The following is a 16608-nucleotide window of genomic DNA, read 5'->3' on the forward strand; positions in this document are numbered from 1 at the left end:
ATTATACTTTACACAGAACGTAAAGTCAACGAAACTCCTACCTTTAACAAGCTACTGTGGTTTCATCAATATTCGTTGAATACCAATTTTCGTGGCTTTTGTTGTAAAGTTGATCCACGAAATCTAATGTTAATCGAAGTGCACTTTCTATTAACATTTTGTATTGATAGGATCATTGACAACGAATTTACGTATCCTTGAAACTGTGAATATCATCGAATCTACGAAAATTGATGGCTACAAATATTTATAAAACCAAAGTAGCACAGTGTCAGTGGGATATAGTAAATGCTATAGAAAATGGCAAGTTCCATTTATAAGGTTTATTTTTTTTTTATTAACAGAAATATTTAACTTCTTTAGTGTCGTATTTGCAACTGTAATATTATTTCTTTATTCAATGAAGAAAAAATAAAACACTTTCATAAAAAAATAGTTCAGCAATTATGTCGGTCTTTCAGTGATAAAATCCTATAACGAAAGAGAAATTTTATAGATCTATTAATCTTGCTGTGTCAGTTCTAATGAGAAAAAACAACAATAGAGGAGTAATTTTTTGGGGGGAAAAAACGTATGGATGAACTATTTTCTGATTTAAATTTCAAATTATAAGTCAGATAAGCAAATGTATAAGGGATAAAAATCCCGCAATGAAAACAACTATGTTGAATTGAAAAATATATTTTAAAAAGTGCTGCTCGCATTGTAACGTATTTTTTTTATGTATCCATACGAAAAATAGAAATGATTTTGAACACTACATCCTGCTATCTTTTTTGTTAGAACAAAAACCTTGCCCTTTTTAAAGTTTAAAACATGTTCAGAAGAAATTGATTAAAAAGTGTTTTAAAACTCCGTTTTGCAATTGAAATACTGTATCTTTGATATGGTTCATAATTGTGCCGTTTCTTTAGTAGCCACCGTTATTATTTTTGTGTTTTCGTAATAGCGATAACCTGGTTAATCTGTTTGTTACAAATCGGTCTTGTTAACAATTCGGGCATTAGGGTAGTGAAAGGATTGATAACACAGAACTGTAAAAAAAAAAGTCTTGATATGTATTTCGAAAAATCCACAATGCGCAATAACTCTGCAAAGCTTGTCTTGTCTTTTCATTTACCAAATCGTGTACACTGAATTAATAAGTAAAAACAATAACTCTTCTGTGGATCTGTGAGGCGATAGTAGGACACTTCGTTTAGATTCTTTTTAAGTTATTTGAAGGAATTATATGACTAAAACATATCTTAAAAAACATAAAACAAAATAAAATCTAAAACTTAATTTATTTGGAAAGATATTCAAGTAATAGTGTTTCTGAAAACCCCTTGAGACAAAATGAGTATTACATTTTTAAATCTAAACTTTGAAAATATACAATTTTTTTAAGCAATCATTAGTCTATTCAACAAAAGTCAATACTGTTTTAAAAAGCGTTGTTACATTGCACAAACTGGTGTCTCCGTTTTATTGCCGTCACAGGTAAGCCAATCCGTCTGGTTTATCTTCCCCTTCTTCCTTTGTTTTTCCTACGTCTCCACTTCTGTCTCAGTTTTCTGAACCCCTTTTTGCCAGCTTCCCAGGCAACTTTTCCAGCAATGAAAGGAAGAATTGCATCCGCGCCTGGAATCATTGCTGCAGAATTCCGGGAAATCAATTCACTTCCGCTCCATTTGTTGGCGAATCTTCCGATGTCCCCAACGAAAGATAAAATCAGAAGTAAAAAGACGGCGTATTCGTGAATCTTCATACTTTTAATCTGTTTTATCAAAATATGTTCTCTTTGCCTGCCTCTCTATTCCTCTTTCCTATTCCACTCTCATTTTTATCTCTTTATATAAGCGCCTTTATCCGGATGTCGTTAATAATCGTATATAATTAGAAAGTGCTTTGAATAAATTACAAATGATATGATACTTTATTATGTGTACATGTATTAAAATTGTTTTGTAACTCTTTGTAAAAACCACAATTCTGAATAATAATTTTTTTCAGCCAATATATGTTGTTTACGAAGAATTTCATTAAACAGAGAAAAACCGGTCATATTATCATTGTTTACCTTGTCATTTTTTTTTTCAAAATTATTGTTTTGAGCTTTATGTAATTTTTTAAACTTGAATTTATTTAGTTTTTCTATCTGTAAAATTTTTTAAATATTGTCATAAACGCATGTTTAGATCTAAAGCTATGCACTCAAATAAAGAAACTATCTTTGAACAGCATTGAAAATAAATTTAAATTATATCTATAAACTCAAGATGTAAATTAATATAAGTCTCGGGAAAAAGAACTCTTTGTTGGAGTATGAAACCAGTGTGTTATTTTTAAAACAATTTGAAATTGTTGACGTCATTTTTTGTAAAGGTTACTCATCTGCCTAAATGTAGAAAACATTTTCTATGCCAAAAGTGAAAGATGGAGATGAAACTTCGGGGAATTGAGGCAATTTGTCGTCTTTGTCATTCAAGAAGTAAATGATTTTGTGGTGATAGCACGGACATCTGCTTCAAAGCACTGGTATGGCGCACTTTGAAAATTACGCACCTTGAAAACATTTTTCAAAGTGCGCTAATTTTGGGACCAAGTCAACGCACATTGAAAAAAATTTGTTTTGATATCGTTGATATTAACACACTTTGAAAATAAAAATGTTCAGAGTGTGGTCGAAATAATTGATCCCTTTATATACATGTGCAATATACGATTGTTTTCACCTAGTTTAGATCAATATGATATATTTAAGAAAAAACCTATTGTATTCTTATCTAAATTGGTAAACTGTTTTCCGATTATTTTTTCTATTTTCTCACAATCGTACGTAGTTTGACAATTTACACATTAGGAACAACTTGGGAGATGAAAAATGATAAAATTACTTTTACAGAGTGTTTATGAAGATAAATGTACATGTATAACATATTTCAACTGTCCTCAATTGCATGTGCTTATAAACAAGCACGATGTGAAAGAAAAACTACGTTAGTTATATATATAAAAACAATGTGATCTTTTAGCACATCAGTGCGAGAGAAAAAAACCACACTCAAACGCTTACTTTTTAATTAATAATAATTTAATATATTTGTCAAAGTAACTTTTTTAAAGTAACGAACTTGAGATCATTTGATTTGAATTTGAAAACGGGGTTCATGGGATATTTTCCATTATCACTACACTTAACTTACAACTTCCGTACTTATACATTTACTCCATTTTGCTGACTATCATATGTGTTGGATGGAAAGATGAGAGGTAACGGGCCCTCTTCCTATAGTAAATTAAAGAACGGCTTGCCATTGACCTGTATCTGTGGTTAACTCCACCTCGCTCCGTTCTCAAAGACAGTAAATTAGATTCACAAGTGTTAAGAAATCATCATTCTATCATTAGATTAAAATTGAATTCAAAAATATGTTATTTATACATAAATTTTCAAAGTGCGTTAGGTATCTCGATGGTAAAAAAAAATGTTGATGTATCTTCATAATGAAGTAAACGCACTATTTTTATATTATCCGCAGTACGGAGATTAGCGGAAAATAATTGTCTTGTTGATTCGAGTAGAAAATTGTATCCAATGAAATTCATAGTTACGAGTCACGTGGTGACGAGTGTATGATTGGTGTTTGATTAGCATGAGAAATCCCTTCTAGCTCATCTTCTGACAAAGACGCATCAAATTTTCATCAATAAAATTTTTTATTTTTTTATTTTTCTATAATTTAGCAGTTTAGAATTTTCATATTTTTGTCGCAAAGTCCATGCAATACCCTGGAGACGGCGCGCATTTGCGACTTTGACATGGTTTGGGACACAGTTTTTCAGTGATTTTTCTATTTAATAGTTTTTTATTTTCTGGGTTTTTTTTCTGGCCGGTCACGTCGTCGATGAAAGGATGAAATATTTGTTTAAAAAAGGGTGAGGCAGTGATTTTTTATATTACATTATGTGTAAATGATACATTTCTGTATTGTTCAGCTTAAAAATAAACTTCCGGCTCCCCCGTATGCATTCTGGGCTAGTCGGCATAAACATATTTGCTTGTCAATTTTTATAAGAATAGATAAGACCAATAAAATTCCAAGTGCGTTTAGTTGGTCCAAATGTTAACGCACTTTAAAAATAATTTCGAAGTGCGTTGGTTTGGTCCCACCTTTAACGCACTTTGATTTTTTTCAAAGTGCTTTGCCACAAAGCACCATATATTTTAAGTTGTTCATGACTAAATTATATGGCTGTAATAATTAATCAAGACACGAGTATATTAAACTATTTTATTTGTTTACCAAACCAATTACATATTTGTTTATTTAGAAGACTGTTATAATAACATTTATTGGATTGCGTTTTTAAAGCGAGATTGTCGTTTATTTTTTACAAAGTCAATGATACGTCGACATCGCAATGATATTTTATCATACGCCATAAAGAGGTTTGAACTAACTATCAAATAACCACTGTGAAGCATTTCAAAATTCTCATTCTCTCTCTCTCTCTCTCTCTCCCTCTCTCTCTCTCTTTCTCAACAAATTTATCCCACTTCTACCCAAACCTGATTTATATACATTCTTCTAATGTCGTCCTGAATGACAAAGCATCAAAACATGTATCAAATGTAGTGCAACTTATAATCTGAATTTCATCTTTACTCACTTTTAATTAATTACTCGACATTGATTTAGCATCATTCATTTATGATTAAAGGGTCTGAACAAGACAGAGTAGTGGCATGCTGTCTTAACTGTCATGATAAATAACCTATACATGTACTTCTAAACTGACCAATTATCCTCACAACCGAAGCCCGGGGATCTTACCTTACCTTACCTTACCTGATTTTGAAACGATTGCTATCTTTTCGACTGAGTAATTCATTAACCGGTCAGAAATTCAAATCCTACAATAATTAAAAAAAAATTACGTGTAAGAATAAATGAGAAAAGTATAGAGAAAAAGTCAAAATACATGTATATTCAATCAAAATTAGATTGGATGTCATGAATTTTTTTTTAAATTTTCAAAACTGCTAACCGACAAATCAGCAAAAATGTGCTGCAGCGAGTGAATAGGTAATATATTCATTATTTTTTTTTTAAAAAAGCCATGAAGTATTTAGAATGTGAATGACAGTCTTATCTAAAAAAAAATATAGAAGACATTGTCTACTAATTTTTTACTAAACAAAGAATACATATGATTTTTAATAAAAATATAATGGTCATTGTTTATAAATAACAATTATATTTATTCTCAGAATATATTCAACATATTTATAGTTACACAATATATATATATATATATATATATATATATATATATATATATATATATATATATATATATATATATATATATAACATCTTCTTCGTGATCACAAAGGATGGATAAATATCTATCTACGAGTATAATTTTATAGAACATTATATGATGGATTACATTAATTCTTCCTTTGGAAAGAATACATTTCCATAGAATATTTATTTAGCAATGATCTATTATAGAACATACAAGACATTTCCACGATTAAAAAATGCCACTTTGGCTCGGTTAATGTACCCGGCACAGTTTAATTTACTTTCGGATTATATTTGTTATGAAGCATAAACATTTATATTTCTAAAAATGTTTAAAAGAAGGATTTTTGATGCAAGTTTGAATTTCCATCTGAAATACATACATGTAAATACATGCATTAAAGTAATGTAATTTTTTAAAATAATGATAATCATAAGTCAAATTTATATGATCATGAGATTTACGCACACAACATTAAATCTAAAAAAAGAATCCCTTTCAATGAGTAGCATGTTGAAGAATAGTTCAAATATACTAAGTTTAAGGAAGACGGTCTTCCCTTCGACCAATGTTTCGACTCCAATTTCCCTGAATTTTCGTAACAGGTCTATTATAATTATTTCTACATTTTAAACATAAATCCATCTAATTGTATATATCACAAAAAAGTCAACACTAAACCGCTGTAAAATCATGTTAGCAACGTCTTCATTCCGATAATCTGTTGATTCGTGATGCGAGATACTATTTAACTTTTTAAAAAGGGTATTTTTTATTACGGGTATTGCAAAAGTTTGATTTAAAAAATAACAATAAAAGCAACAACGGGAAAAATGACTTTATTCAGAAAGATGTAGTGCTTGAAACTTCCGTTAGAGAACAAGAGTATTTTAAATTTTAATTGAAAAGAAAATACAGTTTATAGCTGAAAAGATTGTACTTATACAATTGAATCATAAGTCTTTTCGCAAATAGTCAATAATGTTTTAAAAGGCGTTGTTACATTTCACAAACTGGTGTCTCCGCTTAATAGCCGTCACAGGTTAGCCAATCCGTCTGGTTTATCTTCCTTTTCTTCTGTTTCTCCTACTTCTCCACTTCTGTTTCAGTTTTCTGAACCCTTTCTTCCCAGCTGCCCAGGCAAGATTTCCAGCAATGATAGGAATAATTGCATCGGCACCTGGAATCAATGCTGCAGAATTCCGGGAAATCAATTCACTTCCGGCCCATTTGTTGACGAATCTCCCAATGTCCCCGACAAAAGATAATATTAGAAGTAAAAAGACAGCATATTGGTGAATCTTCATCTTTTTCGTCTGGTATACCGATAGGAATACTTTGTCTGCCTTCTATGTTCTTTATCTATTCGCATTTTTCCCTTTTTATAGCAGTGTTTTCTATCCGGATGTCGTTAAATATCGTATATACTTAAAATGTGCTTTGAATTAATTACGTATGAAATTTTCACTCTTAAAGTCTATATCAAACTGTTTAATAATTTTTTGAAAATAAAAAAAAAACAAAATAAAAAACCACAAATTCTGATGATTTTTTTCTCTTGCCACTAATATATAATTTCATCAATCCGAGTTATATTCAATTTAAATACTATAATTCAGACATGCTTCTTACACAGGACCGACCCCCCTTATATAGGGGACATGATTGTTTTTTCAAAACGTTTGTTTTAAGTAGTTTTGTGCGATGAATGTATACATTAGATTATAAATATGTCATAAAAGGAAAATTCAAAGAAAAAAATATGAGTAAAGTCCCGGGGGTCTAGATACTTGGGGTGGGGGATGGAAAAGGGGAGGGGTCGGTCCTGTCCTCAAGCACCTGTGGCTTCTTATGTGAAATGCATATTAAAATGTTCAATTTGATAACGTTTTTTTTTTACAAAAACACATCATGAAATAAATTACTGTAAAACAGATCATTTTTAATTTCATAACCAATAGTAATTTCAATATCATATAAACAATTATTGCATGCATATCCTCATTTATAAATTGTAGCATTTTCGAGAATTGATGCGTAAATAAACATGATTTTTAATTAGGAAAGGGGCGGATGTTTATCATTTGCAACGGGTTATGATAATAAAAAATTTATTAATGAATTTTAAAAAAATTAATGAGACACGAAACAGGACCCTTTTTGACAGTAAATTAATTACATATTACATGTTTCAATAAAACCAATAAAACCTTATATCAACTCTACATCAATATAACATATTTTAAATGATAAATTAGAGTCGATTATCTTCAACGGTAATTACAAAAAGTGTTTTATGCTTGCTGAACTTTTCAACATATAAGTTTAAAAAAAAGATTAATCCTCGAAAATGTGGTGCAGTGATTGATTAGGGAATACACTTAATTATCATTTACAAAAAGGACAAGGACAGCGTTTAGACTATAATGTAATGGCTTTTTTTTACAGAGAAGAGAGGTGTTATATTCATGAATAAATATCACTCCCGTTGATTACAATTTTAACAAGATCGCTAAAAAGTGGAAACTTTTAGAAATACTATTACTTTACTTTTGTTGTTCATAAAATTATAGAATCAACGACAAAAATAAATATTCTACAAAGTTACGGCTTAAATGTGCGAGGTTAACCAATGACTTTCTTTCATAATTTTAAAGATTTTTAATTTTCAGTTTAAAGTTTGCAATGTGCAGTTTTAAATTATTAAAAAGGGCATTGTTCGTACTGGTGAATGCAATTTGCATACAAATACAATATTTTAAATCTCATAGTATGTTAACTTTTTTTATCATACTTAAAAACTCATGTACCTAATAAGTGCATTCGTACCTAAGATTTCCCTTGATAGCTTTTCTTTACAGGATAATCTTTACAAAATGTTCTTACTGTAAGTGTATCTAGAACAGGATGTTAAAAAGTAAGGTTACAATTAATCAAGAACTTATATAAACGTTTTAAAAATGAGAGTATCTCAAGTAACAGCGTGTAACTAAAGAGCTTAAAGGTATTTTTGTATCTTTTTACTTGAAAGGTGATTTATTTTAGGTAAAATGTAGAAATGTGGGCCGAATAAATTAACATCTTTAAAGAATGGCTCTTCTGATGGTTAGGACCAAACGACACTAAACATCGTCAAACTTTCTGTGCAATAAATGATGCTGCTTCAAACCTCTATATCAAGACGGTGCGAAGCATTTAGAGTTGTGAATGCAGGTCACATTATTGTTGTGTATAGAATGTGTGACCAATTTAGTAAATCATATTTGGACTATCAAACTACCGCACTGTAACGTAAGCAAATAAAGTAGTTGTGTCATTTTAAAAATATTAAATATTTTTGCAAAGTTTTGTACAGTGCATCGTCGTAAACCAACGGTCTCTCTTCTCTTAACAAAGGTGAGAAGTGCAAGACCGACCGTCAGTTTCCGACGATGAGTAAAGTGTATCATGGATGTGTTTCCATCCGGTTAAAAGATTCAAACGTTTACCACAGGGGGAGGAGATCCAATGAAATACAGAAAAAGTTAACACAAATGAGTTTGAATTACTAACGACGAAAATTACGTGTCAAACGTATGGAGAGAGCATTTATATGACCATCAAGAATAAGCACTAACATTGTGTCTTTACGATCAAACATGTTCTATTACCAAACAATGAAAGCCAACGTTTTCTAACTTTTAAAAAAAAATCACAGAATTCGGATGTAACGAAATGCAATCACATTTTGATAAATTAGAAATTTAATGAAACTTATGTTTTAAAATGAGGGATAAAAGTCCGTAATCAGCACATTATTTGAACTGTAAAATCAAGTGTAAGGCAAATGTACGAAGGTCGCTACAATTAATTGTGAATTTTCATACAAAATCATACCATATTCACATACACCTTTTTTTTTTAACTTTTCTTCTTTGTAATTGATTTGACTAAATTTTATTAAACTACAAAATTGAATTTTTATATGAAAATAAGTTAAACTGTGACAAAATCAATTTGAACAGCTTTGAAATCAAATTAAGATTATTTTTTTTCAGTATGAAAAAGACCATCACTGATAAAAAAAATAATTGCATGTATAGTGTGGTAGCCATTGTCCACTCATAAATATATAAATGAATTTGCATATTGTACGATACCTCTGAAAACGTACTAGATATTAATGAATTCACATTTTACGTGCTTCAACAGATATGTTTTACGGATGCCAAATCTATCAAAAATGTATTCATTAATATTTAGGAAAGTAGGTAAAAGCACACACTTTTCACATGACATAGATTGAACAGATTTCATTCAAGATATCAATGTCTGGCGCTGATTATTCAAAACTTACTTGCACACTGATTTATTACACTAAGCGTGTAATTTTATTCATTCACTTACATCAAATTATGGAATAATAATGAATAATGAAAGCCAATGGTTTAAATAATATCACATGGTTATTTTTTCATTTTGTAAGCATTTGACTTTTATCGAAAGCAAATTGTGGTAAAAAGAAAATCTGTTTTCCGATCGCTTATCGCGTCCACATATATGAATATATTTAAACATTTCATTCTGTAAATTTATGGAAAATCGGATCATTCCATTTCTTCTGACCCCATTATGTAATTTACCATGGTTCATAGATCACTGTGGGTAGTTCCATGGATAAAAAACAGAATCCCGCACGTCGTCCGTGTTTACCACCTCCTTAAACAATAAAGCGCTTTCTTTGGTTATCCATGTGGGTATGAATGAAGCATACCGATGCAATTTAAAATTCTTAATTTTAGATTTTGAAATTATTAAGAAATCCAGTAAATCATTCGTTAAATTGAAAACGGCTTGATTATTATAACGATAGAGATTTAGTTTTGTATCATAGCACCTCCTAAATTTAAAACCATTCATAAATAATAGGTTTTTTCTTTAGTTTTAGTGTTGGATTGCAAGTCTATTTATGCATGTTTTAAAATGAAAAAAAAATTATATTGTGAATTTTATATATTTCACATCATTGCAGTACATCAAAGTGTTTGCACAAAATGTAATTTCTCTGACGTACAATTCATACTAAACAGGCAGTTACATGTAACTCAAATGAATGTGTTTTTTACATTTTAAAACTGCGTTTCTGTCCCATATTGAGATGACAAGTGTGCATGCAAAATAAGTATTGTTTTGTGTTCCAAAACTTTTAGAATTTTTTATTTGTATTTTTTTGGTAAACGTAATTAATCTGAAAAGCTCGGTTGTTTGATGTCTAATTTTTTTTCCCAAAAATGCTCAAACTAGCTGTTACTCTTTATATATAAGAGGTTTGCGAAAATGCAGCTGATTTTAATAGTACACGTGGTGTAACTTGCTCAGTAAGTATTGTATTAAGTGTAATAATGTTAGGGAAGCAATGTCTCCAAACATCTCTAAGAAAAACATTACTAAAAGTGTTTCTCAACCTCCAAAATAGTTTTCATTAGGCAAACGCACTATTAATATTTTACATATCAAATTGAGACACAACTATTTATTGAATTGTAATGTGTATAGAAGAAACATTATTGAATCATCTAATTAGGTCTTTCCACCTTTCAGGTGAAAGACCTTTTGTTTTTCTTATGTTTTTTATTATTTTTTTTCTTCTCTTTTTTTCCAGGGACAGCTTTTTTATTTCAAGAGATATTGAAACAATTTTTTCTTTATGTTATTGGCCATTAAAAGTTATGGTACCAAATGACCCTTTGCTCGATAACTCCCAGAACTTACAAAGTTATTGCCCTTGTGTACGAAAAGCTTGTTATCGCTACTCCTCTGAAACCATAAGAGATAGAAACTTGGAATTTTTATCAATGTCTTCAGTACACTTAGAGGGTTCTTCAATCTATTCATACCGAAAGGATCTGAGCCCCCCTTCTAGTAGTTATTGCCCCTGAAAGTATTTACATTTTTATAAAATCACTTCCAAATTTTTTATTACTTATCATAGGGACTTCGGACCACTTGGGATGGAAACGTCTACCTTGGCCGAACAAAATGACATAAAGGTCAAAGGTCAAGGTCATTTGGAAATCTCTTAATTAATGAGTTTTTGTATCTCTTTTTTTTAGGATGGTAGAGAAAAAGTTTTTCATGGATGTAGTAGAACATCTTAAGACATTTCAAAATATAAACCTTTAACCCTTACCATGTAACAATTATAGAGTTATTGCCCCTATTGTACAAAATGCTTGTTATCGCTACTTCTCATTAACAGTTAGAGATAGAGACTTGAAACTTTTACTAATGTATTCAGTATACCTAGGCGCTTCTTCAATCTATTCATACCAGCAGGGTCCAAAGTCCCTTTCTAGCAGTTATTGCCCCTGAAAGTTTCGAACATTCAATAAAAACACAAATTACTTTTGAATGAATAATCATAGATACATCGGACCACTTGGTATTGAAGCGTCTACCTTGTCAGATGAAAATGACATAAAGGTCAAAGGTCAAGGTCGTCAAGCAATAAAAAATTGCAAACTTAATCATTTGACACTTTTTTAAATGAAGTAACGCAGAAGAAATATTTTATTCTATTGAAGCAATCTTATTTCAAACATAAAAAAACAATGAGGTGGAAAGACCTCTAATTGTTCGAGAACAATTAGTCTACTAGTTGTATTTGTTATCAAAAGAAGGTTTTTTGTATGCAAGAATTATTTAAATGCCAGAAATAATCCATTTGATTTACTTTTAGGTAGGGTTGAAGAAACAATTTTAATTAACACACATTTGCTACTTTCGGGTTGTGAACATTTGTCTTATAATCTAACTGCTAAAAAATAATTTTCAGCGGTTCAAAACTTCATTAAAGAGTCTGGGAAATTTGATAATTTATTTTTCTTTTTATTATTGTTTTTTCTATACGATATATCAACACTATTTACCATATTATCACAATTATTTTATAAATGCATGTTTATGAATATAATTATTATAAAGTCTATAATTGTAGGTTTCATGAATTATCACTATGACAATTGTATAAATTACACATATAATCACTAGGAGAAGAACATGCAAGTTGAAAGAATTTGTTTCCAATCATCTTGTGTAATTAACACAGTAAAATATGTTCAAATCAAATCAGTAATGTTAACCAGAATTTTCAACCCTGATACAACTGTATCAACAATTTACAAATTCACGTTAAAAACACAATTTGTATACATTCTAGTCTGTAAAGGCAACTTGTCGCCTTGAAGAATATACGTGTAAATTTACTTTAGGAAAATTAGATAAACTAAAATATTTTTGAAAAAGATGAGTACCAATGGTTTCAGCGTTCAGTAAGTTATCATGCATTATTTACAATCGTCAAATAATGAGTCGGGTTATACTGTTTACTAGTAGTTTATAATGAGTTCCAGCTGTGATAAACTAAAGTTGACATTGTATCATGTCTCGTGTAAAAGATTTTACTTTTATTTATTATCTTTTTCTTCCGAATTTGAGCGCAATTTTAACCAAAATATTTTCATGAGGATCGGATATGATTATTGTTTAAGAACCCCATTTAGAGGTCCAAGTGTTGATTTATTTCACTTACTTACTTGCTTATCTAATTTTACGATTGTCGAAAACTTCAAATGTCCTAGGGATTCAAATAAATTAAATTTCCTCACCTGTCCTCTTTATATTATCATTTACAGACATTAAAGTAGTTGAAAAGGGAATTAATTAGCTAGGAAATTTACTTAGGGATTACCCCTGGTATCATGATCTGGGCTTTTTTTCATTTGTCATTTTACACATGTTACAGAATTTTTGTTTTAAAAGCTGTTGAATTTCTTATGTACGTCAGTCGGAATCAGACAGCCGATCTGTATCAAAATTCCTGTCAGATCCATGATAAATCTTGGAACGCTGATTGGACTTTCCTGAGTTAATTTTGTCATTTAGAGGGTCACCATCCAAGCGTCGATTGAGCTGTACAGTTTTCCTTATTGTTGGTCCTATCTTTATGTCTGTAATCGTCCCAAACCTTTCTGTACGGGACATTACTGGAGAGCCTTACTGAAATTTCGTTTTGATTTTTCATATTCTAAATTTTTTTGAAAGACACCTAATAAATGCCAAGATTAAAATGAACATATTGTAATAACAGATAAACATGTCACATAATGCTTAGTGCTCCTCATCGGCACAATATTTTGGAAAACTAGAAAATGAAATATCACAATTTACGCAATCATATCTTCATTTCGAATTAAAACTCGATCAAACTATATTGATGAATAATTAAAATTATATAAATGTTTAACATGTTAATTAATGCCTATGTGACATCGCCGCATCAATTAATTAACATGAAGTTTTACGTTTATAGTTCAAAATTTCAAAGATATTTTTGCCACACAATAGCACCGGTAAATTCTAATATGAAAGAATAGACGATTTTCAAAGAACTGCAAATGTCAATTAATGGAATTTTCTATAACTATCATTTTATTTCTGTGTCATGAATGGTAAACTTGTTTTGGGCACTTGTGAGGCATAGCACCAAATTGCAGAAACATCAAAGTTCATTATAAGTTATTTGTAAAAAAAAATCGACTATCCCCCTATGCATACATTAAAGAGCAAAACAAAACAACAAAGAAATCTTATAAAAATGAATCTTATACAAATGGTGTGAAGTTAAGCTAGAAAATCAAAATCGATCTAAAATTCATACATTATTAACTGACGAGAAATGGTTTACATAAGCATGTTTTTTTTTCTTTAAGGCTCCGATGTGACTGTTGTTTTGACAATTTGAAAAATTAACAATGAAAAACCATAAATTTGTTTTCTGGAACAGGATGTAATTAACCCTGGACATGACGCAATACATTAACATATACAGTTACATAAAACGGCCAAAAAATAATAATGATAAATTTCAGAATTTCTCTTTTTATTTTGTATGTACTTAATCTTCCTATAAGTACTCTTTAATTAAAATTCCTTTCTTGCCAAGAAAAAACCAGTTACATGGGATATACAAATTGGTCATTATTTATGGTAGGGCTACACTGTTTACATTCATTTAGGTCCGCCCCACATTTAAAAGCTATTAAAATACACGAGCGCATATAGGTACATTTTTTCCTCTATACATAAGATTTCTGTTTTTTTCCTTAATGTAATTTGCATCTCCCATATTTTTCTTAATTTAGGCAGATTTTCATTACTGGTTTTTTGATTAATCCTAATGCAATATACATAGGAAATTACCTGACATAGGAAGGAATTTAACTACATGTAATTTTACTTTTAATTAAGAATTCTTTAGAGGATGGAGGTAATATTCACAGTCGATGGAAAAAAAAACTTCTAAACGACGGTTGTTTTAATTAAATATTAGATATGATATGTGTTTGTCTCGACTTACGGGATGTTAATAAATTCATATGTTGAGGCATTTCATGATTAAGTAACGGCTTCCATAGTTCAATTGAAATGTTATATATTGTAACAAGGGTCGTTGTATAAAAATTTGTCCTGAGTATACATGCATACTCCATTCCACCAGCCTGAAATTCTGAGATGAAGTGTTTCTGAATCAAAGCTGTAGTTGCCTTTTACGGACATTTCTACCCACCTCATTCTGTAAACAAACAAACAAAAATACCCTGAGAATATTTTATTGGGTAACAAAACATTAAAAATAAGACCTCTGGTAAATTTTTCTTGATATTACCCAGTCTCTAGTTACCTAATCATAAAACTGATATTGAAGCACTTTTAAGATATTTTTTTTTTCAAACGCAACCTTCTGTACATGTATGTATGGGATTGGGGGGGGGGGGGGGTATGTGAAGAAGACCCAAAAGGGTCTAGATGAATTCACAGGTGTGCAACAATATTCTACCACAACAAATGGATTAATACAAGAAAATACATGCATTAAAATGATAATTAACGATCTATTTTTTTTATTATGGCAATGGCAATGTTTGCATTGAATCAACTTACATGTACATTTGACATATTTTATGTTTTAATTTATAGTTGTTTTAAAAATAAAGTCGAATGTTTTCTTTAAAAAAAAATTACACTAGCTGCTTGCTTGATTCTGACTATTGTTCTCTGCTTTTGATGTAACACAAACTAATAAAAGATTGTTCATTAAACATGGCTCTCATTGTTATAATTCTTAATAAATATTTAACTGAATTACAAATTTAGAATATTAAACAGAATTAATTTTGAGTTCTAAATGTAAAATTGTCAATCAATTCATAACTGTCGACTTTGTTTTCCTCATAAGATATACTAGGTATGACCTGCGTTTGATGTAAAACAAGCATTGCAATTCGATAATGTCTTGAGAAATTCTGAATCATCATTGATTTTTTAGTTTGGATGGCTCCACGAAATATTTACAAGTCGATATCACAATACATGCAACATAAAAAGTTCGTACAAAGCCGCGAGTCAGGAAATTTTCCCAAGGATTTTCTCCAAGATAGGATGTTGTTCGAGGAAAATTTCACTGAATACAAATATGGCTTACATGTACTACAAGGTTTACACACAATGAGTTTTTAAACAAATGTGTTTTTTTTTATATACGTGTACTTTTAAGTACACGTTAAAAAAGACGTAAACAAAACTCATTTTCATAGACTGAGAACTATAATCTTACTAGTTTCTATTGCATAATCTTAAATTAATTTTATAATTTTTGTAATGAAAGATTTGGAGTCTGATTACAGCATCAAAATGGTAATCTTATTTAATTTTTCCTATTTATACATGTACCTTTTTATTTCTACTTCAAATAATTTCATGATGAAGGTTAGGCATATAAAATTCCAAACTTTCTGTTATTATAATTATGAAATTATATCAATTTACGTTAGCATTTAGTTAATACAACTAGAAATAAGCATGTAGTTCTTCTTAGTATGAGAGAGGTAAGTTTATATAGACTAGTTCGGAAAACAATATATACTCAAATACATTGACAAGTTTTTAGTTCAAAGTTTCAGAGATATTTTGGCCACACATTAGCGTCGGTAAATTCTTAAATGAAAGAATTGGCGATTTTCGAAGAAATGTAATCGTCAAATAAAATTAAAGGAATATTTAATGACTATCATTTTTTTTCTGTGTCATGAAGGGTAAACTTGTTCTTGGCACATATGAAATTTAACCCCAAACTATAGAAACATTGAAGTTTATTGTACGTTAGCTGTAGTACATTTCTATTCACCCTATGCGCACATTAAATAGCTAAACATAAATATAATAACAATGAAGTTGTAATACAAATGGTGTAAAGATACGCTAGAAAATCAA

The sequence above is a fragment of the Magallana gigas genome, chromosome 6 (assembly GCF_963853765.1).
Source record: "Magallana gigas chromosome 6, xbMagGiga1.1, whole genome shotgun sequence".
Classification (NCBI taxonomy): domain Eukaryota; kingdom Metazoa; phylum Mollusca; class Bivalvia; order Ostreida; family Ostreidae; genus Magallana; species Magallana gigas.